Raw genomic sequence first — 23,063 nt, 5'->3', positions numbered from 1 at the left:
CACATCATGCTTCAATTCACAAAGAAATGGGAAGCATTGAGTGTTTATGTTCCTTTTTTTGCAGTGAATATTTTCTCACCCAAATTATCTGTTGTCTGTATTATCCTACATCTCCTTGAATACTAGGAACATGTCCACACCCTTAGGTTTGTGCCTGGTCCATTGTGCCCAATATGCCCAACTATCTACTTGTAGTTTCCTCCTCCCAGCCATCATAAACAGTGATACCTTTTCAGAGGAGTCTGAAGAAAAAAGAGTATCAGGAAATGCCCACTGCCATACCAGTGTGGAATAGTGTAATGGCCAGAACTTTTCCAAAAGTAATGAACTATATATTTTAGCTTTTACTTGTTGGAATTAATTTCCCCTTGCATTTGTCCTTCCCTTCTTCTTCTGTGGGATACTGAAATTCTAATGAGTATGCTCAGAGCTGTGTCCCTGTGGTATGCTGCCGTGCTGTGTAACTACATTGTGCTGCTCAGAGGAGGGAGGAGTTCACTGCTATCTTATTATTATTACATATATGTCGAGGTCTATCTGATAATTTCTGAAACAGACAGAAGCCTGTCATTGACGAAAAAATTTATGACTCTTTATTTAGGCCTAAAAAATGAAGAGTCTGTCTAAAGAGAGATTGGTCAAGTGGTTCACAGGTATCAGAGATAAGTCATGTCTGTGAGTTAGATCCATGTTGCCCTTTTATTCCTGGTGGCATGAGTGCTTCCAGAATATGTCATCCCTCATACCCCTGTAAAGCATTGCAGTTGGTGCTGTAACCAAGGAGGGTCCTCAAGGCAGAGAGAGTGAGCATTCCATGGTGAGTGGTGGGCAGTGGGAAGAGACTGCCCTGCCTCTAAGTGCTCTGATGGCTCAGTGTGCCCATGGGAAGAGCCTGGGGACATCCAGTATGCAGGCCATACTGCCAAGGGCTCTCCTACAAACTTTCTCTGAAAGCAAAACCTGTATGCAACATACTGGTGAGGACAGGGATGCAGCATTATATGCCTCAGAATGAACCACATGGATCTGCACCACAACTAGGCTACAACACTTCCTTTTAGAAATAAATATTCTGCTCCAAGAAATGCTAGGTTTCCACAGAAGAAGAAAAATAAATTGTGCGTGTAAGGTAGGACAAGAGGAAAGAATTTGACAGTCAAATTGTTTCAAAAAATTGTTTCAAAGAATTGTGTTTCATTCATGAGAATGCTGTTCAAATGATAAGGAAAAAGTCTAGAATTAAAAATCAATATTTTAAATTCTGTGTCAGAGCTGTGATTCCTTGTCGGAGTTCAGAGTGTGGCAGCTACTCCTTGCTAGCTGCTCCTGCATGTGTTCCTACAACACGGTAATTGTTCAGGAATGAATGGCTCAGAGGAAGGGGTGAAGCACCTTGCATTTCGTGAACAGTGTTGCCAGGCAGAAGCATGAACCAAGGTCATGCTTTGGGCTAGTGAAGCCACTGAGAGCTGCTATCACAGCTGATATTACAGGATCTTGTTCAGTTACTTTTAAGTCTTGATTTCCTAATGGATCACTTTCATTTTTAGTAATGCTCTCCTTTCTTCTTAGGCCAGGTCCTATTAATATGCAGGAAGTAGAGGATCACGCTGTAATAGCTGGAGAGACCTCAGTTTCCAAATAGGGGAAAATGAAATTCCCTTGCATGCTAAATAAAGACAGAAGCCACAGGGTTCTGCACCACAGTCTCTTAGGCTCACTTGTGAACCACTGGTTTTGCCAAGGCATGCCCTTCAAATTGCAGCTCACACAAATAAATTTCCCTAGCTGGAGGACTCAAATCTGAAACATAAAAGTGCAAGGCTAGAAAAAACTCTCCAGGGATCATGCAAGTTGATGTGTAACCTGACAGGTGATTAACTTTTTCAAAGAACACTATTCACTATAGGAATCTTTGAGCTTCACTACCATATTTAAATACCCTTTTTCTACTCTCCCATGCTCTAACTTAAGCCTATTTTTCTCCTGGTAGCTGTGACATTGGATACCCATACAAGATGATTACCAACATGATTCTAAGACATGAGCTGAGATGGCTACTTGTAGTAGAAAAATAAGAAATGTAGTATTTAAAAATATCACATTTAATTTCAAACCTCCATAACTCCAGATCCTTTATCATTATACTAATGACCACCATTTACTACACGTTTCAAGCTTGTGCATTTCATTTCTTTAACTGCAGGCCCTTGCAGTTCTCTTTGCTGAGTTTTTTCACATTGATTTCGAATGACCTCACCTGTTTCTTGGGATCATTTTGAGCTCTGGTCCTGTCTTTGAAAAAGCTTACATTCCTCCTGTGCTCATTTTTTTTTGGAAACCGTGACAAACGCTGAGTAGGACTGCATCACACAAGCTGTTAATGAAAGCTGCCATGACAAGATGCAGGACCAGCCACTATCAGACTTGCCCATCTCTATGCCTGTGCCATACAGATTTCTGCAAACTGAACTCTTCAGTGTCAAGCAATGTGCAGACACTAAATAAAACAACTTTGTAGACTGAAAGAACTTGCTTTTTAAGTAGAAAACAAAGGCAACACACTGATGAAGCAAACTACAAGGGTTGCACAAAATGAAATTTTCAGCTTGTAAAATGGTTTCCAAATAATTGCATGCTTTGTAGGGAGAGTGCTGCTTAATGAGGAGATTTGCAATTATGTGGCTGTTCAACTTGAGAAATGGCAGAGAGAGGAGAAAGACATTTTCATATGGAAGAAGTTTTCTATCAATTTCTGGCATGGTGCAAAAGAAAATATTCCCACTTGGCAAGTAGAAGAATTATACTCTCCTTGGGAAAAGAAATAAATCAGGACTGGGTGTGTCAGCTATGGTCTTTGCTACATGAAAAGGAACAGAAGTTTCTCTGCTGCTTTTGAATAGAAAACTTGATGAAATGTTATACATTCATTGCTGGAACTTGTTAGATTTTACAGAAGGAAAGTAAGTGATAAATAGTAAAGATGGTCAGTATCATTTTAGTTCTGGAGTTTGTTTTGAGTATCTAGTTCAATAGGGGGAAAAATAGTCATGGGCCTGACAATCAACTTCTCATGCCAAAATGTACCTGCATCCTTTTTCTGTAGGTTTGGGAAATGTAATTTGTTGAGTTCTAGCAAAAACGCATAGCATGGAATTATTAACTTTTGCAGTATTGCAATATAAAATAAAATCCTGTCCCTGCATTAAATATGAGGAAGGGCACAAAGTCCCAGAATTCAAAAAAAGCTGAGTGGACCACTCATTCATACCATGGTGATATATGGCCCTGGACTTAAAAATGAAAGAGCATTTGGGATAAGTATGTATGTGGCATAACAAAATAACACTTGCTACTACCATTCTGCTGAGATCCACTAGTCCAATATAATATTAGATTTGGAGATGTTGCCCTGTGAATCAGGAGAATTACTCAGTTTGAACAACAGACTGAAGCCCAGATCATGACTGGGGAAAAAGCTACTGGTTATAGTAGTTATTATTTTGCTGGAATGACCCATGTGAAGAGGGAATGACAGTATTATTGAAAATTATGCATAGGCTGTGTTGGATTAAATGTTCTGCTTGAGAATTACTTGTTTTCCTGACTGAAGTTCTTCATATTTCCTGGATGATGCAGCACACTGCATGAGGCATTCTGTCTTATGCAACTTCATGTCACATTACACAGCTGATGCAGCCTTATGTAATTATGCTGGCATATGCTGAAAGTTAAACAAGAGGAAACACGTGTTTCTAAATATTGTAGTAGAAATAATCTTCCTTTTTTTCCTGCAGTTGTGTTGGTTGGCAGAGAACAAAGATCTAGACTTTTTTATGACAAAGCTGTAAGATGTGGGAAGTGATGACATTGGGCTGACTGGGCAATTATGCATTCATGGCCAGACTGAAGCAGGGGAATGCTTTACCAGCAGTGTTGAGAGATCAGTACCACTGAGACTGCTGTTGTTTTTCCAAGTCTCATAAAAGGGGAAAAATTCCTACTTGCTCGGCAGGACCTCAATGCCTGTGTTTGACCCAGGGCCCTATTTTAAGACCATGCATTATAAAAGCTTCATTGATTACCAATTTAGTTACATTTCTGTAGAAGACACTCTGCATGTGTCTAAGTATTTCTATACTACTCAGTATGTTTTCTGCCACTGTCTGTTCCCCTGACTGTCTTTCATTCCTGACCACTTACTGGCTCTCTCTGGAACACCTGACAATAGGTGCTTTTGCCTTTGTTCTCTTTTGTACAGGAAAAAAAAATGCTGAAGTTAGAAGACAAGCAATCTTGCAGCAGCAACAAACTGTTCTGTAATCTTTTCCCCTTCATATCCACCCCCCTCCTTATCACTCTTAGATATGGATGGTCTTCCAGGAGAAAAGAAGGAAGCTATGTGACTTGCTCATTCAAGAGGCTAAGTGAAATGCAGGACATCGATCAAGAAATTAATCTGAATGATTACTGGAGAAGGTATTCAGTCACACATCATGCGAGGTGTTGTTTTTCACAGTTTGTAATATCAGTGATCCAGGTACTTCATAAAAGTACTGATGAAATCCCTGTGTTTTTTCTTGAAAATTCTAGTTTGAGATTCACTTACCCAGCTGGGGAAGGACATATGAAACTAAATTATAATATAAAGGCTAATTAGTGTTGTGCTGTGTAGCTTCAGGAGTGGCAGGGTTGCATACCTTTCTTTGAAAGGGTACATTATCGCCTGACATTTTTAGTCACTTGGGTTTGTGGAGCTCTCAAACACACTACATATAAGGAAACAGCAAGTTACATAACTAAATCTCAAGAGTCAGTGGTATATAATGCACAGGCATCCTACAAAGATCCCTTTCAGGGCCGGATATTTCAGGGTCAGATTGGTACATACGGCTGCCGGGATTCAGCTCAGGCAGGGAGTCATAGGACTTCCATGCCATGCAAAGTTCAGGCAGCCTGTATTTAGGCCAGACTCTAAAAGAATAATGTAAGAATTACCACTGTTTGTAAACCTGCTTCAAACAGGTGTAAACATATGTATTAGGAACATGTATGTTACTTTCCCCTTTCAGCATAACAATGCCTGCTTGCAAGTTCTTATTCATCTTGCTCTCATAAAATTCCCTGCCGTAACTACAGCCCTAAATGATGCGTAGATACCTATCTATCCCAAGTACTCCTCCTACTTCTCCTCCAGCTGCTCATCTTGCAAAACATTTAACTCCACAGTGCTTCTTATGACAGCAGCCTTGAGACAGGGAGTATCCCAGGGTGTGGGAGGACTGTGGCCCTTTCTCCCACTGTGCTGCCTGGCATGCAGCTGCCAGCTTTCCTCTCCCACTTAACCAAAGATAAATGTTTAGTAGCTCAAGTCTCATTGAAAAAATGCCTAACAATAATGCCAAAATCTAAATATTTCTTTAAGAGGGCACTCTTCCTGGATAAGGGAGCCCTGCTATACCCCTGCATTCCAACGCTTAAATCCTTAGTCCACTCTTAGTGCTACTCTTTCCTTTCTGCTGGAATACCCATATAAGTCATACTACTAGGCTCCCCTCTAAGGGCATTGTTAACAAACTGGGACATAAAGCCTGCATAAAGCATAGTCAAAATTAAAATTTCTGTCTTGTATGAAGCAGGATTGAATTTCCATACAAAAAAAGGGGATCAAGTGCATCCTCAGCAAATCTGCAGCTGCACATGAGTGTGCAGTCACACCTGAAAGATGGGATGCCATCCAGAAGGACCTGGAAAGGCTTGAGAGGTGGGTCTAAGTGAATCTCATGAAGAAGACTCAGTGAATCTCATTAAGTTTAAGAACACTAAGTGCAAGGTGCTGCATCTGATTTGGGGCAAAACCTGCTATCAGCACAGGCTGGGAATGAACAGATGGAGAGCAGCCCTGTCCAGAAGGACTTGGGGGTGCTGGTGGGTGAGAGGCTGGACATGACCCAGCCATGGGCACTCCCAACCCAGAGAGCCAAACGTGTCCTGGGCTGCATCCAGAGCAGCGTGGGCAGCAGGGGAGGGAGGGGATTCTGCCCCTCTGCTCTGCTCTGGTGAGAGCCCACCTGGAACCCTGCATCCAGCTCTGGGGTCCCAGCACAGGGAGGACATGGAACTGCTGGAGTGAGTACAGAGGAGGCCATCAAGGTGACTGGAGGGATGGAACATCTCTCCTGTGAGGAAAGACTGAGAGAGCTGGGATTGTTCAGCCTGGAAGAAAGAAGTTGGGGTGATGTAATTGTGGCCTTCCAATTTCTGAAGGGAGCCTAAAGAAACATAGAGAGGAACTTTATTACCCTTTTTACAGAGGATACAGTGACAAGATAAGGGGAAAGGCCTTAAGTTGAAGTAGGGTAGCTTTCAATTAGGTATTAGGAAAAAGTTCTTTTCTGTGAGGGCGGTGCTGGAAGAGCTTGCCCAGAGAAGCTGCGGATGGCCCATCCCTGGAGGCGTTCAAGGTCAGATTGGATGGTGTCCTGAGTGACAAGTCACCTTTCACCTGGTCCAGTGAAAAGTGTCCCTAACCTCAGCAGGGGAATTGGAAATAGATGACTTTTAAGGTCCATTTCAACCCAGATGGTTCTATGATTCTATGAAAAAGTGGAAAAAAAATGTTACTGTGGAGCAAAAAGTTCTGAATGAGTGATTCATAATTAATATGCTTCACTTACATCTGTTGAAAGTGTAACAACACATTTTCAGTAATTTCAAAAATTAAACTACACTTCCTAAGAGATTTCTTTTCTCTGAGCAGTTGCTGTTCACGTGTCTTGTGTCCTAATTTCTCCCATGAGCTGGACTGTAAAGCTCCATTTCCCCAGGTTCCAAGAGGCCTTCTCTCCCTCTTTGGTTGATGTTTATGAATGTTTTTGATTTTCTCAAAATGGCATTTTCTCTTGAAAATAGAATTCCTGTTTGTGTCTACCAGTCATCCTCCCAGGCACTTTCAGAGTCTTTACCCACAGCCTTTTTTTACCCTTCTGTCTCACTGCCTCTTAGTCTTGTGCACAGTTTTGTTTGAGGATGTATCTTGCTAAACCCCAACAGTCATGTATCTACTATCCTGAAGGAGGAAATCACATCTCCCTCCTACTGATGTTACTGGGTGCTGCATTCAGTGTTCTTACAGCATCAGTTCACACAGTTCAACTGCATCTTACAGTTGAACTGTAAGATTCAGTGTTCCACTAGCAGGTCTGAATACTTTCACCTGCCTCTCTTAATTCAGAAAAAAGGTGCAATGTGTGTCTTTCAGGACTGAAGGTGCATATATTAGCAATAAAAATAAAGTTTGAGTCTCCCATTCCCTTCAATCTTTCCACTTCAGCTTGATTTTTTTCCCCCCGGTTACATCTGGTTTCCATTTTAGGGGACTGTAAAAAGAGGGTGGGTGTGTACCCAAGCACACATCCAGTTCTCTGGTAGCCCCCCACAGCCTGAAAACCCACAAAGGCCAGTTCAGCTTTCTGTTCAGAGCCTGAACAAGTCAGCTTTGCTCAGGGACAGGGTGATGGAGCTATAGCTCTCTGTCCCTGAGCAGCTGAGTGGGACAGGTTTAGTGTGCTACAGGCATGTGGTCACATTTAACCTCTGTCCCTGGCATCTCAACTCTTTGACTCTGAGCATTGCCAAAATCTCGTGCAAAGTCTCTCAGCAGGACCTGCAGGGGTGAGCTGGGAGGCCCAAGGGCATGTCCCTGTGCAATCTGGGGTAGGCAGGGACTATTATGGGCAGCCCAAAATCAGGTTTGTCTGCAGATGGCAAAAAGGTTTGTGCTCTTTGGCTCTGTATGTCACCTGCCAGCTAGCAAATCTGCACTGCATGGTATTAATTTCACTGCTTAGGTTGGGATGTAGGACTTTTTTCCCTCCTGGTGTGCTGGCTTAGCTTGCAACCAGGGACTATACCACCCAATGAGATCCCACTGTAGTTTGCAGGTGATGCCTGGGTCACCCAACACAACAGAGAACTGGATTGGGAAACCCCATTTGATGGTATTCTCTGCAATCACATCTGTTTGTGACATGTTGATAAACTGACTATTTCTGCTTCTGTTACTTATCTGACATGTTTAGAACCGACAGATTTCTTGTTTCGTCTCCTTTTTCAGCTCTCAGAAGTACATGGAAACCATTTCACTATCTGGCTCTGAAATTCCCACAGCTGCTTCTAATTACTCATTGTTTTCCTAAAAGTTATTTTTCAGATTGTGTTTTATTTCATCGTATGATATTCACACCAAATTCAAAATTAATTAAAACTTCCACCCTCAAATAATTTGAAATAGATTACATTCTAGGTTTTGTTGCACCAATATTGTATGTCTAGTCTCCTGCAAAACCTAGTATAAATTCCAAGACGTGTTCATCCTGACATTAACTGGAAATATTTCTATGTCCCATGTATAAAATGAACATTTTCATCTGATCACACAGGATTTAGTAAACCAATCTCCACAGGTCACAGGTGGGAAAAATGACCCCATTTTTCTCCTCTATTTATTTTGCATTACACAGAAACCTGTAAATAAAATAAACGAAACCTGTAGCAGATAGTTGTGTTCTCACCTCTATCTCTCTGGGCTCATTACTCTTTCACTCTGTTAATTAATGTAATTAATTATAATTAGAGTAGTTTTCAAATTATACATCAAATAGTGCATCTGCCAGAATTCTTGAATCTCCAATGGCCTTGTCTTTGCTGATACCAAAAGTTGCTGTGCAGGCCATGTAGTAGGTACCATTGGGTGCGTAATCCCTTAGAACACCTTAGCAACATCTGGATTCAATATCAATATCTGATATTGAATTGTGGGAGCTCCTGGGGCTACTACTGGCAGGCTTCTCCATACAAGCCCTTGGAGAACTGGGTGGCCATATGAATACATCATGGTGTGGGCACTTTTATTTGAAATTTAAGTTCAGTTGATATACAGTGTGTTTTGCAGAACTTGGTGATTTTCTTTCCTCTTGCAGCTGTTGCTCACTTATCCATTAGCATTAGCTGCATTTCCACCAGCATTAGCTGCATCCTTGGGCCCCCGTGAGAGTTCTGTCATCTCTTGGGGTACTTCTCAAGACAGTACTCAGGGTTGCTGCTTTTCTGGACACTAGCTTTCCCCATTTCTGGGCACATGCTGCTGGTCATCTTCTGCTTCACTCCAATTTCTCTTCTAGTTACATAGTGTTTAATTGAAGAAAAGGATCTGGAATGAGGATGGCCAAGAAAATTCAGAGCAAAAATATGAATAGCCTGATTCGGAAAGGATGCAAGAAAATCACTGAGTTGGGATCCCATGCTCTTGCTTAGCCATTGTTCAATTCAAACACATTTTGCAAGCTGTTTGACCAAATAATATTTATTTAGAAGGAGAAAAGAGAAATACTCACCGAACAGTTTCACAGCTTCAGCAAACTCTGAGCAAATGCTGAGTAGCAAAAGTCTGTCTTGTCCTTCAGAAAAAAATGAGTCTGATTCCTTCAGATCCTCTTCAAATCAGATGTAGACAGTCTGTAGCTAAAACTGTTTTTAATAGTGAAAGAAAGAAAAAAAGTAATTGCAGAAGTAGGCGAATATTTCAAGGGTTCATATTCTGCCTCAATCTGCAGAAATTGGTACAGATCTGTCTGTAAGCTCCATGTTTGTCTGACAGTGGCACATGCAATGAACAGATGTTATCTTCTATTGAGGACATATACTTTAAGGAGCAAATTTTAAACAATGGTCTCTTTTTTTTCAGCTGTAAATGTGGGTAGCAGGAATTGCAGAAGTTTGACAAGCACAAGACATTTAAGTATGTGATTGTCCCTGCAGACAAAGTACTCAGACACTTAAATTATAGGAATTACTTCATAGTTATTTGTGGATGCAGCAGTGGATAGGTAATGCCTGATAAAAACCAAGATTTTGAGGCTTTATTTTGACTTCATTTGATCATGGAAGGTTCTGTCTCATTTTTACTGATCCCATGTTATCCACTAGTAGATGGAGTTCTGGTAAACATATTGAAAAATAAGCATTATGTAAGTCCTGGCATCAAACAACTAACAAACTTGAACCCACACTATTGCCTTTATCTTGCAGGAAAACTCAATTATTCTTAATGGCCAGTAAGCTGTATTTGTCTCTCAAGAAAGATATCCACAGAGGGAGAAGGGGAATGCACCATGTGCATTAACAAAACTACATGTAGCTCAGATATGATACCTGCATGGGATTCCATCCCATTCTCCTGGGATGATTAAAGGACACTGCTTCAGCAGTATTCTGCTTCCTCATATTTATAAATTGGCTACAGCTAAAACTACCTTAAATTCATGTATTCAAAACCACAGTTGTATTCAGGTCTGTGTTTATTAATGGTCCTTACTGTATGGTACACCGACTTGGTTGTCTTCCTTCACTGCTTTCCTGGTACTTTTTCATTGTTAAATACAAAATGTCCACTAAAGCTGGTGACTGCCCTGGTAACATTTCAGAGAACTGTGTGGAATCCATACCAGAAAAAAAAAACCAAACCAGTTGATTTATTCCAGAGAGGAATCACAGAATCATAGAATTGTCTGGAAGGGACCTAAAGATCACCCCATTTCAATTCCCCTGCCACTGGCAAGGGCACCTTCCACGAGACCAGGTTAGACAAAGCCCCATTCAACCTGGTCTTGGACTCTTTCAGGGATGGGACATCCACTACTTCTTGGCACAATCTGTTCCAGTGATTCATCCCCCTCACAGTGAAGAATTTCTTCCTAAATGAGAAGCAAAGTGATGTCACTGGCCACTCGTCCTACAACACAGCAAGGTCCTACATGGCATTTGCAACACAGGTGCACGGACACTTGCTGAGAGTGTCATGGTCCTGTTCTTTATATGAATACCAAGAGAAACCAAGCAGCTCTGTCCTCTGTGAGTTTGCTTTTCTCTGAGGCATTGGTGGATGCACTGTGTTCAGTAAGTATTGCTGGTTCCTTGGCAGGTGGTCCTTTTAAGAACAGGGCTGATATCTTTTGCTAGCAAATGGTATTCATCCTCCAAATGAATGATGGCATGTTGCCCTCACAGACCTCAATGCATAACCTCTACCAGTAGATAATCACCTTCCAGGGTGTTGAATAACGTGTGTGCTCTATGTACTCTAAGATTTATCATTCAATTTGAAAAGAGAAAGCAGGAGGGCTGTGAAAGAGTCCTCTCTGTTATCCATGCCTCACCTCACTGACTTAATCCTCTTTGCACTGCATCTTATTTTTTGTCACCAACTAGTTCTTCCTAGGATTTGCAGAAGATGTATTCTCTATTGACTAGGATAGTTTGATGGGGTTGGAAAAAACCTCTACTAACAAACATTAGTACAGTAAGTTCAATCAGTGCTAGCAAGAGCAGCAGGAGGAAAGAATAAACTCAAGGGAGGTAATGTTTTGGGTAGGTGTTAAAATAGTCTGATCATTAGTGAGTCATGGGTAGTGATGTGAAAATTTCCTACTCCTGAACATAGAAATAAACATTAAAATAGCTTTTTATGAGTGCAATGGTTTGTGATCTCAGGACACATAGCTCAGTGGATACTGACACACTATAAAGTAAAATAATGAATCTGAAGAATTCATAACAGGTGAAGGAAGATTGCACTGATAGGCTACAGCTGTTTTAAGAAGAAAAGTAATGACCCACAAGATGCAGCTTATTTTTCTCATGGCTAAATGTGGCCAGTGCTTTGTTTTGTGAGGACTGTGCTGCTGCCCAGCTTTAACCTCCTTTAATGCTAAATAGAAGTATGAACATCACAGACATGTCAGAAACAGTATGAAGGTGTCAGAAATCAGTCTTGGCATCCATTTGCTTGCCAGCCTACTTCTTGACTAGGATGTTTTATGCACAGAGAGCAGTGAGCTGTGTAACACACATTGTGTGGTACCCTGGCAGTTGCAGCAGTGTGGTCAGGGCTGGGAGCAATGGGAAGGCAGCTGCAGGGATGACAGGGGTTTTGCAGCAATTCAGCATCCCTCCTGTCCTATCCTGAAGAAGATGTGCAACATGCATGGGAATAAGGAGTATTCAGTGCAGGGACTACATCCTATTTTCCTTGACCTTCTTAGGAAATCTGTCAGTGTTAAGGTTTTTTTCTTTTGGTTTTCCTAACCATTTTGTACTGTATTCACAGAACAAAGGCAGTATCATGGAATGAGAATAGTAATAAACTAAAGTTACAAGTTATATGCAAGTAACAATTTTATTTTTCTTCAAAGAAAGCTGATTTTGATTCTTCACTTGACATGTTTCAGGTAGTGTTACTGTTGCTCAGGTTACAGAACTTGTGTTGCTTTGTTAGACAAGCCAAATAATACCTCATCTTTTTTTTCTGTTAAATGTTTTGAGAAGAAATACATAGATTTATAAGGAAGGTGAAGCTTAACTGACATTCAGTAGCATTAACAGTGCAATATACCTGAGTATAAAGTGCTGCTTCAATGAAATTAGTTGCTGTAACAAAGTTTTGTTAATAGAAAGCAATCCTGTAGAACTATGCAATTACACTCAGGAACTTGTCTGGATTTGGAGTTACATTATTGGTCAGGCAAGGGTCTTAATGATGTTCAAAATAAGAATAACTCAAAGCCTATAAAAAAGCTGTCTAGGAGCCTTTTTGATTTCCAATAGGTATTTGCTATGGCAGCTCTCTGGAAACTGCTCTTAGCTTGTGTCTAACAGCTTCTACCACCTGATTGCACCAAGACAGCAGGCACAAGTGTATGGACACACACATACACCCCAATAGTGTATGGAACAGCAAGAGGAAGCAGAGGTGCCACAATAAGTCTTAAGCCGCAAATGAGACTGCTTTATGATAAACACACTTTACATATAAAACAGCAAAACAGGCAGCAGAACTTTTTTCCAGGGGACAGTGTAATTCATAAATAATGAGTAGAAGAAAACTTAGATGAATGTGTGTGCCTGCACTACGTACCTTTGTCACCTACCTGTGACAAAGGTACATAGGTACAAAGGTATGCATCTCTGCTGACTGCAAAATAAGCCCAGCTGATGTGTCAAGCAGGACAGGGCTGTCTCCATCTCCTCCTTGCTGCACTGTAGCATACCTTGCATAGATACACCTGTCTTACCTTCTCATACTCCATCCCACCCCATTTCTCATGCATCTCCATGGCACATCATAGAGCTTATTCTGGTTCTGAACTTAGGTGAAAGGAAAACCAAGCTACTTTCTGAAATAAAAGACTGCAGCAATTGAAGATGGTAAAGGATGTAGAGAGGAAGCCTTATGAGGAGCAGCTGAGATCACTTGACTTCTTTAGCCTGGAAAAAGGAGTTGCAGTCTACAACTTCATCACAATGGGAAGCAGAGGGCAAGCACTGATCTCTTTTCTCTGGTGACCAGTGACAGGACTTGAGGGAATGGCATGAAGCCAAGTCAGGAGAGCTTTGGGTTGGATATTAGAAAAAGGTTCTTTCCCCAGCGGGTGATTGGGCACTGGAACAGGCTCTCTAGGGAAGTGGTCACAGCATCAGCCTGACAGAGTTCAGTAAGTACATGCACAATGCTCTCAAGCACATTCCTGGGGTGTCCCATGCAGGGCCAGCAGTTGGACTTTGCAGATCACAGAATATTCTAAACTGAAAGGGACTCACAAGGATCATCAGGTCCATATGAAGTGAGTGGTCCATACAGAGATCAAACCCACAATTCTGATGTCATTAGCAATATGCTCTAATCTCAGGGTCAGATTGATCTGCATGCAGATTGTGAGGAGGCTGGGGAAGGAAGTCATCTGGACCCCTGCAAGGTTTTGGGTATGAACAGATACATTTGGAACCGTTAGAGGAATCTTACGTGCAGTCAGGCGTACATGTCTGTGTGTGTTTGGTTATGCCTGAGAGACTCAGGCACAGTCAAAAGAGACACAACAAAAGTGCACACAGAAAGAAAAGGCAGTGAGTAAAAGCTGAAAGCTTTGGGTGTGATACCAGACAGAAAAACACTCGAGACTCTCAAAGAACACTTGTCCTCTGGACAAGGAAACTACTGTCTATTTTTGAATTTCTAGTGCTCTGAAAAAATTTTACATTGTCTAGCTTCTTTTAAAATAAATAAGACTGCAACCATATCAAATGTATCATCCAGTTGTCCTGGTGGAATGAGTTTGCAAGACCTTGAATATCAAGAGCTTGGGTCAGGCGTTCTGATACTGATCAGAGAATATATCTGTTGATACTATAGATTAATTTTATTGAGAAAGTTGACTGCAAATCTCATGGGACAAAGTTTTCATTCAATTTCTTATATATATTACAGCTTTTTATAAGGACTTCCCAGACAAACTTTGTATTTCGAAACTTCCTATCTTTTAATATAGTGGAATTAATAAAATTACATAAGGCAGCATTCTCTGTTTACCTTTCTGATCTTGTCCTCCCTCACCATGAAAAGGTTCATTATACTTTGAGGGTCTTGAAAGTTCTATTTCCTTATAATTACTTTGCTTAGTCTTGCTTCATACAAATCAAGCCTTCTATTGTTCTCAGGGATGCAGATAGCATATTCCAATTTAATGTTTGGTTTTGCAGGCACCAGAGATATTTTTAAAAGAGACAGCAACATTTCAATAGGTGCATTTTTCAGGGCATGCTGTTAAATGCCACCAGACTACTCTGAGCTCTGTAATCTTACTAGCAAAAATTAAAAATAACAGAGCATATTCCATCTGACTGTGTTTTACCACCTGGACATTTAATGATGCTCCCACAAGTTTGTTTCCTGCGTCCCTATTTTAGAAGAAGATTACTATAGAGATCATGATATTTGTCCAGATATTCACTTGGGTTTCTGCTCTCACATTTCAGATTCTTTACCACAGAGAGCTAAAGCATGATATTTTAAAATAGTAGAGAATCTGGAACTTGAAAGAAACTTTTATTGTATTTAAAGTCATTTGTATCCAAAGGTCCAAGCTTCTTTAACTCATTACCTGACCTCATTTATGATTATAACCCAGATTTTAAGTCCAGCATGTTCCCAGCTACCTTTCCTCTGTGTTCTTAGCCAGGAGGAAAATGCTTCAGTTCTTTTTCAATTATTATAATTGTCACATCCTATGTTATTATTGGTTCTTGCTTAGGTAGAAGTATTATGTTCTGTGCCTTCATAAAATGTTTCAGGCTAATCAAATAATAATGTGGAAAAATAATTTCAAAATAAATCTAAGACAAATATTAACATATAAATCTGCCTTTAAAATCACTCTCCATTTCTCAAGATTCTGTTTTTACTTCTTTGTAAGCTTTTGTGTACTGGACTGATTACCCCAAAAAGTGGTATTTCATATTCAAGAATGTGCTGGTATCATAAAGGTAAAAGGCACAAATCAATCAGGAGAAGAATTAAACCAAATTGACAGTATATACCTAGATTGTATGTGATCAGTGCCAATGATTTAAATATAATGGCATTTTCCAGCCTGTAAGCCAAATGAATACTTTGGAAGGCATGTGTACAGCGTTTGTGTTTACAGTCTGCAAAAGGTTAATGTTCCCTGATGACTGTGACTGCTGAGTGAAGGCTGGCAGAACCTACACTCCAAAAGGCAGTCCCAGCATGGACAAAACAAAATGTTCCCATGGTCTGAAGTGAACTTTCTTCTCATGTTGGTGAGCAGCTGGGCAGAGAGCTTAATTAAGAGTCTGCTGCACACCTAAAGTGTACCCTGCAAGTGCACAGTTATCTCACAGGGGCACGCATTAGCATCTTGAGCCAACTGTGATATCAGTGCCATAATTGAAGCCCTCACCTCAGCTCTAGGAAATGCTGTGATAACAGCAGTACATGCTTTTACATGAAATATGCTGTAGCCCTAGTGAATGAACAATCTCTCAAGCCAACGTGATCTGCAAACAATGTGAAGTTGAAGCACGATCTTTCATGTATTGCCTGCAAGGGAACTTTCAATTTATTTTATGTTGTAAATAGCTTCTCCTTAAATTGTCTCCAACCTCTGTTGGAAAAGCTGGTAAGGAGCTCCTGGACCTCAAGATTTGTTAATATTCTTAATGTGGTTAATTCCTGCTAATACATAAGAAGATAAAAAAGGAGTCATAGTGACCTGACTTTTCACACAGAAATAACTGATGATGAGTTTGACTTCTTAATTTAAGCCTGACTGTGAACATCACTGTTTTGTTAAATGTCCATCAGCCCTTGTGGTAATACTGGTCTACCATTTTATTTCTAGGCTCAGTGTACAATGATGCAAAAGCAGAGCAGAGTAAAACAAAGGAGATTTGTTCCTCCAGGTCAACGTGATGGGTCTGTTTAGTATGTAGAAAGAAGCTAATATGGAGAATATCCAAATATAGGGAATATCAAGTATGGAATACCAAAATTTTGTACACACATTATGTATGGAGAATATCCAAATATAGGGAATATCAATATACATATATGTATATGTATATGTACATGTATATGTATATGTATATGTGAGTATAAAGTGAACTAAAGAAATAAATTAAACCCCTGCTGATTTAGAATATGAAAATATTTGTGAAAGTAGTGTGAAGAACTACAGTGGTGATTAAGTAGCAATTTCCTTTGGTGGGATTTCACATGGGGCTCAAACTCCTTGAATAGTTTAAATTTTCCTCGTGTTCATTTGCATATGGCTGCTTAGGCATTTTCAAAGTTTGAGACAAGAACTGTGTCAAGCTTCTCAGCAATTTAAACAAAATGAGCAATGAAGTGGTAGTAGGATGGTGGCTCAGAGGGTTAGTAGCAGCTGAGAGTGGTGTGAAAGGTTCTGAGGGCAGCAAAATGGGAATTTACAGTGATCTCAGTAAGCCATTTAGTTTTTCTGGGCTGGATATTGTATCACATTATCTTCTTACAAAGCCAGATTCAGACATATTTGCTTTATTCACTGGTCAAATTTGGCAGAAGTTTTGCCAGTATTGGAAAGGCGTCTAAAATATTTTTGTGTAGATTTGCAAAAATATGTTTCATTGATATTAATATTGCTAGGAATGTGTCTACCTCACTGTTTAAGAGACATATCCCATGCAGTTGTATTTTGCTGCTTTGATGGCATATGAAAGATACCCTGGAGTTGCCTGCTCTGGCAGCAATTCCAGGCACAGATGTTGTTACCTCTCACTATTTTTTGCATGAATCTAGCAATATGTGGTGTTTTCTTCAGACCTTTAAAATCTTGAAGATTTGTGGAACTTTTGTTTTTAACATATGTGCAATGAGAAGCTTAAAAATACAGGTTTGCATGGACCTGAAATGCTTAGCACTTCCATGCATTTTTCAAATTGTTTAGAAGTTAGTGCCCTTACAGGAACGTTGATAAAGTCAAGGCTGTGAGTAATGTGCATTATTTTACTCTGCTGCTCCCTCTTTCCCCCATCATTCTTGGCCATTATTTTACTTTTCCTTTTGGGTACTTTAGGATATTTCCAGTCTAGATTAGATCTATGGCCTGGCAATCTTGTATGAAATTTTAACAGGTTGTGACGTCTTGGAAAGGCCTGGTGAACACTGAAAAAGTTTTGAGCTACTGTATGTTTACCCCATTTGAATGGTCCAAAATTTAAATTTTTCAGAGGGTATGATAATTCATGTCATAGCTGGCAGAGACATACTTGCTGAAAAGATACCTCTCAGTGGGAGTAATTGTTGAATTTCAGCACCGTGAAAATGAATGTTTTGTAAAAAAAAATACCAGATCAGATCTGGGCTCTTGATTATAGTTAGTTATAATAAGGCATTATAAAGGCATTATATAGTTAGTTCTAATGCCTTTCAAAAAAGAAACCCAAACACTTTTGACCCCAATTAAAATTTCATATCCATATATATAGGTTGATACTGAATGTGTGACAAATATCAGAGTAGCAATTCAGTAGAGCACTGTAGTTGACTCATATTTGCAACATAGCCTTCAAGCACTCAAAGGTACTGCCACTGCATGTTCCTCTTATGACATTTATAAAACAAGATTTTGTGCTAATGGTTCTGTGTGTGCACAGAACTCTTCAAATTTGCCTATAACAAGCTTCTCCCTGCATATATGGCTACATAAAATTTATGACTACACAACCCATAAATTTTTCCTCAGGCTGGAAACTATGGTGCAGCATGTGCTCAGAGACAGCAGATCTTATCAGGTAGGATTAGCAGACAGGAGGATGAAAAGCAGTTCTTAGCAAGCTTTACTCACTTCCTGCACATTGCAGATTGCTGCAGGTCAGGAGCAATGACTTGTTATCAGCCAAGGCAGCAGGCACTCTGAGTTGAGTGAAAGAGTTGGGGAAAATTTTATAAATTATATGTTCTCAGAGGACACTTGTAGGGGATCAAACAAACTTGGACAAAAAATATTAAAAAGAAATTCCTTCTTTTAATTATGGTGACAGCTGCTGCGGGTAACCAATTAGCTTTACCATAGCATCTGTGAACCTTGGAATGGTGCATTAACTTCTCACAGTCTGTGCTGCACAAACACAAAATAAAATGAAGGCTGCTGTGGCAGGCAGAGTGAACTGCACTGTAGCTCAGCTAGGAGCATCACCTGGCACAGGGTAAAGGTGCATCGTGGGAAGTGCTCACTGTTGCTCAGCTGAAAGCACTTTTTAAACCTCTTCTACTTGCTTATTCAGATGGGAAACACTGTTCCTTTCTCAAAGGAATGAAATCTGACAGGTATATTAAAAATATTTAATATACAGAGTTAAAATAAGCAGGCTTTATATAGAGAATGTAATGGTATAATAATCACAAATAATATATAAATAAAATTGTATCACCAAGAGATGCACTGAACAAAAGAAATCAGATTCAATCAATTAAACTGCTCCAAATTACAACAGATGTAGTCACAGAGGCATGGTGAGAAAGGAATCCTGTTCCTTATGCCCATTCCAGAAAGGGTAGTGAAGCAACACTTGCTTGTGAGGTTGCTGTAACTGTCCTGGCATCTCTCAAAATCTTAAAGACCACTGTGGAGCTCTTTTCTAACAGATTTCGGTTTTTATCACTGTAGAAGTATAGAAGGTTTTCTGTACTTTGTTAGCTAAAATGAAGTAACATGACTAACATTTCATCAGGGGCAATATCAAGAAATTCTCCAGTGCTGGAACACTACATAGGAAAACGCTATTGCTCATCCACTGTCCTCTGGACTGATTTCATAATGAGATATCACATGAGAAAGACCAAACCTCTAACAAGTAGCTTGACTTCAGTTCAGAGTAAACACTACAATTATTGAGTATGATGGAATAACGTGAATACTTGTAAAGATGGCCTTGCTAGTAGTATGTGTAAAGAAGTTTTTATTATTAAATTAAATTAAATTAAATTAAATTAAGCTTGGAGCAGAAAAATGGATTGCTTCTTCTCTGACTCTTCAGCATATAGCACTTTGCATCTGACAGGGCTTTGAAATAATTTATCACATACACTTTTCAAAGCTGAAAACACTATATGCAGGATTTTAAAGGCAATGGGGTTTGCTCTCTTAAAAAGGAAGTTGCAAAATCTAGTAGTGTAATAATGTCCAGTCAAGTGCCACATGGAGGAGAAGGAGGTGATTTGAGACAGCCCATACAGCTTCACAAGGGACGGTCCTGTCTGACCAACCCAGTAGCCTTTTATAGTGGAGTAACTATGTCAGTGGATAAGGGAAGAGCTACAAGTGTCATTTAGATAGACCTCTGTAAGATCTTTGACATGATCCCCCCCCTTCTTTCTACATTGAAGAGTGATGGATTTAGGAGGATTAGGAACTGGTTGTGTGGTCACATCCAGTAGCTAGTGGTCAATGGCTCAGAATCCCAATGTGCATCTGTGATGAGTGGTGGTTCTCAAGGATCCACACTGGGACCAGTGTTATTTTATCTCTCCATCAATAACACAGATAGAGAGATCATGTGCATGCTCAGCAAGTTTGCAAGTGATATCAAGTGGAGTGGTGGCGTTGATTCACCTGAAGGACAGTATTTCTTCTAGAGGAATTTCAACAAGCTGGAGAAGTGGGCCCACAGGAATATCACGAGGTTTAAAAAGTCCAAGTGCAAAGTGCTGCATCTGATTTGGGGCAACCCCTGCTATCAGCACAGGCTGGGGGATGAACAGATGCAGAGCAGCCCTGTGAGAAGGACTTGGGGGTGCTGGTGGGTGAGAGGCTGGACATGACCCAGCCATGGGCACTCCCAGCCCAGAGAGCCAAACGTGTCCTGGGCTGCATCCAGAGCAGCGTGGGCAGCAGGGGAGGGAGGGGATTCTGCCCCTCTGCTCTGCTCTGGTGAGAGCCCACCTGGAACCCTGCATCCAGCTCTGGGGTCCCAGCACAGGAAGGACATGGAACTGTTGGGAGAAAAATCCAGAGAAGGCCACCAAGTTGATTGGAGGGCTGGAGCATCTCTCCTGTGAGGAAAGGCTGAGAGAACTGGCTTTTTTTTAGCTAGGAGAAGAGAAGGCTAATTGTGACCTTTCAGTTCCTGGAAGGAACTTATGTGAAAGATAGGGAAAGACTACTTAAAAGAGCAGGTAGTGAAAACAAAAGGGGAATAGGCTCAAATTGAAAAAGTGTAGGCTTAGATTAGATATAAGGAAAAAGATTTTTTACTGTGTGGGTGGTGAATCAGTCAAACAAGTTGCCCAGGGAAGCTGTGGATGCTCTATCAAAGATGTTTAGCCACGTTGGATGGGGCTCTGAGCAACCTCCTCTAGTGGAAGGGTTGGAACTAAATGATCTTTAAGGTGTCCTACCACTCCACACCATTCTATGATTCTGTGATTTCCTTTCTCCGCCCTGCTTCCTCTGGGTTAGGTTATTTCTGCCTAGATGCTTTATATGTATTCAAACTGGAGCTCATATGGCCTCACTTTTGTAGTTTTGTTAAGTCTTTACAGAGTTCTTTGCCAATGGCATGGCATTTCCCTACTACAAATAGTTAAGTAGCTTGTTTAGAAACCTGTTCTAAAGTCTTTACCAAAGGTGTTGAATAATCTGGTCCTTGATATTATCCAGCTCCATGGCAAGTTAGCATTAAGCCCTGCCCTTTGCTGCTTACTCTTTTATATAGCCCAAAAGACCACTTCGTCCAAACCCCTAGCAGTTTTGTTTCTTAATAACTTTTATTTTAATCCTATAGAAATTATCTTACCATTTGAGAAGTTTTGACCAACAAGTGTTATACTTATCCATCTACATAGGCATGTGTGCTCTTTTTTGTGTTCTCATTGATGTGGTTTCCTGGGGGATGTGAGTCATCCAAATATAGAACAAACCAGGGCAGAACTTTCTAACCTGGCTGCTGCTGGCATGAGTGTACTGTTGTCTCTCCTCAGCAACTTCTTGGTAGTGTGTCTGCAAATGCTCACAACATTTAACAGTGACAGCTTATAAGTCTGAAAACATCTCAGGGCTTAACATGGCTGGAGCAGAAAGGACTGGGGTTTTTATATTCTTCATGACTGCCTAACAAAAGTAAGTGAAGCAAACTTGGGTGCCTTCTGACATACAAAAATTGCCTTGTTCCATCTAAAATTCTTTCCATTTTTCTCTTTTTTTACCTGCTTTTAAGAATGAAGGAGCTGGACAGTTGAATCTTGATTCTTCAATGCCCTGTCAAACTGTATATAGTACAAGTGATTGTTTTGTGGTGTAAATGGTAACTAGTCTACCTATCCTTTTGGAACGTCATTCAGTTCGTGATGCTACAGTCTGTGAGCTTCCACTCATAACCTAAAAGGTTCAAGCAATGTCTATCTTTCTTTGTATCTGTATTATCCATTGGCTGGTAAACATATTTCTTCCTTCTATTTTGCTTTGCAGATATTTCAATGGAAAGTGATAAAAATTCTAGTTCTTAGAAAGCAAAAAACTGCATTTCAGGAATAGAAAACCATCAATTTCTGCCTAACAACTTAAAAAAAATTAAGTTAGGTACAAAGAACATGGAGGGCAAACTTCAGTTCTGAATTTAAGCTTCAATGTGTATGCTTTGGGTTAAAAATTGACAAAAAGAAGAGGACATTCTTGACTATAGCACACTGCAAACACTCAGCACTTAGACACTGGAAAAAGACCCATTTACTTTGGCTGTAAACAAAAATGTTAATAGATTTTTACTCCAAATGTGTGTTCTTCATGCAGATTCTAAGGCTGTAGTAAATGCAAGTAGATCTTAAGCATTACTTCTGCAATATGGACTCCAGCAGCTGAAGGATTATTTGTGCATGACCCTTCTCCATCTATTTTGTGTAGTAATTTTGTGGCTGGTTATGAAACTGTGAGTGGTATGGGGTCGTGGCAGTGAAGCAGGGAAGGGGTGTCTGTCAAGGGATCAATGTTCATCCAATTTAATCACTGTCTAGGTTTTAATTCCTGTTTCAAACAAATGAATATGATACTTGGAGTATTTCAATACAGACACAGTGACCTAGTCATTTCAAATCACTTAAGAGGCCTTATGTGAAACAGTAGAAAAATGACCCACCTTTTCACTCTTGCTGTTACTGGGCAATTTCCACCCTGCAGAAAGGAAATGAATTACAATTACCAGGGCTGGAAGTCATTCAGTAGGACAGAATGCGTAAGCCCAAACTCAATTTAATTTATATAGTGCATGTTTTTCTCCTTCTGTATCTCTGTATCCTACTTTTCTGCTCTTCTGTATGTGAGAGTGGGGTACAGAATTCTAAACCTGCCCTGCTTTATTTTTTTCTTTCCATGTCTGGGTTGTTTGTCCCATAGACACTTAAAAACAAAACAAAAAACCCCAAATAAATACCCTACAAGAATCAATACCTAGTCCAAGCTCTAATGTTGTCCTGTTAATGGCTAATTAAGCCAAAGGATAAGTAGCAAAAGAAAGTATTAGGAGGGCAAGAACATGCTTCAGAAAGATTTAAAGCCAACTGTAGTTAAGGCAAAACAGCACTTTGAATATGCAGCAGAGCTGAAAATATGAGGATAAACAAGAACAGAGACTGGATTCTGTCATGAGAATATCTGTTTCCATATGCTAGTATTTCA

The 23,063-nt window shown here is 40.2% G+C and overlaps 1 long non-coding RNA gene across 1 annotated transcript in view; it reads right to left on the bottom strand.

Moving 5' to 3' along the window:
- LOC136569339 (uncharacterized) overlaps window positions 1-22,561 on the bottom strand; it is a 37,149-nt gene extending 14,588 nt beyond the window's left edge. Inside the window, exons 1-2 of the long non-coding RNA XR_010785339.1 lie at window positions 22,525-22,561; window positions 9,396-9,528 (exon numbers count right to left, since the gene is read on the bottom strand). This is a non-coding gene — a long non-coding RNA (uncharacterized lncRNA). The remainder of the gene's footprint in view (window positions 1-9,395; window positions 9,529-22,524) is intronic.
- Window positions 22,562-23,063: the final 502 nt, after the last annotated feature.

The sequence above is a fragment of the Molothrus aeneus genome, chromosome Z (assembly GCF_037042795.1).
Source record: "Molothrus aeneus isolate 106 chromosome Z, BPBGC_Maene_1.0, whole genome shotgun sequence".
In the NCBI taxonomy this organism is placed as follows: Eukaryota; Metazoa; Chordata; class Aves; order Passeriformes; family Icteridae; genus Molothrus; species Molothrus aeneus.
The sequence above is the reverse complement of the archived record's forward strand: the minus strand, read 5'-3'. Positions and strand labels throughout refer to the sequence as shown.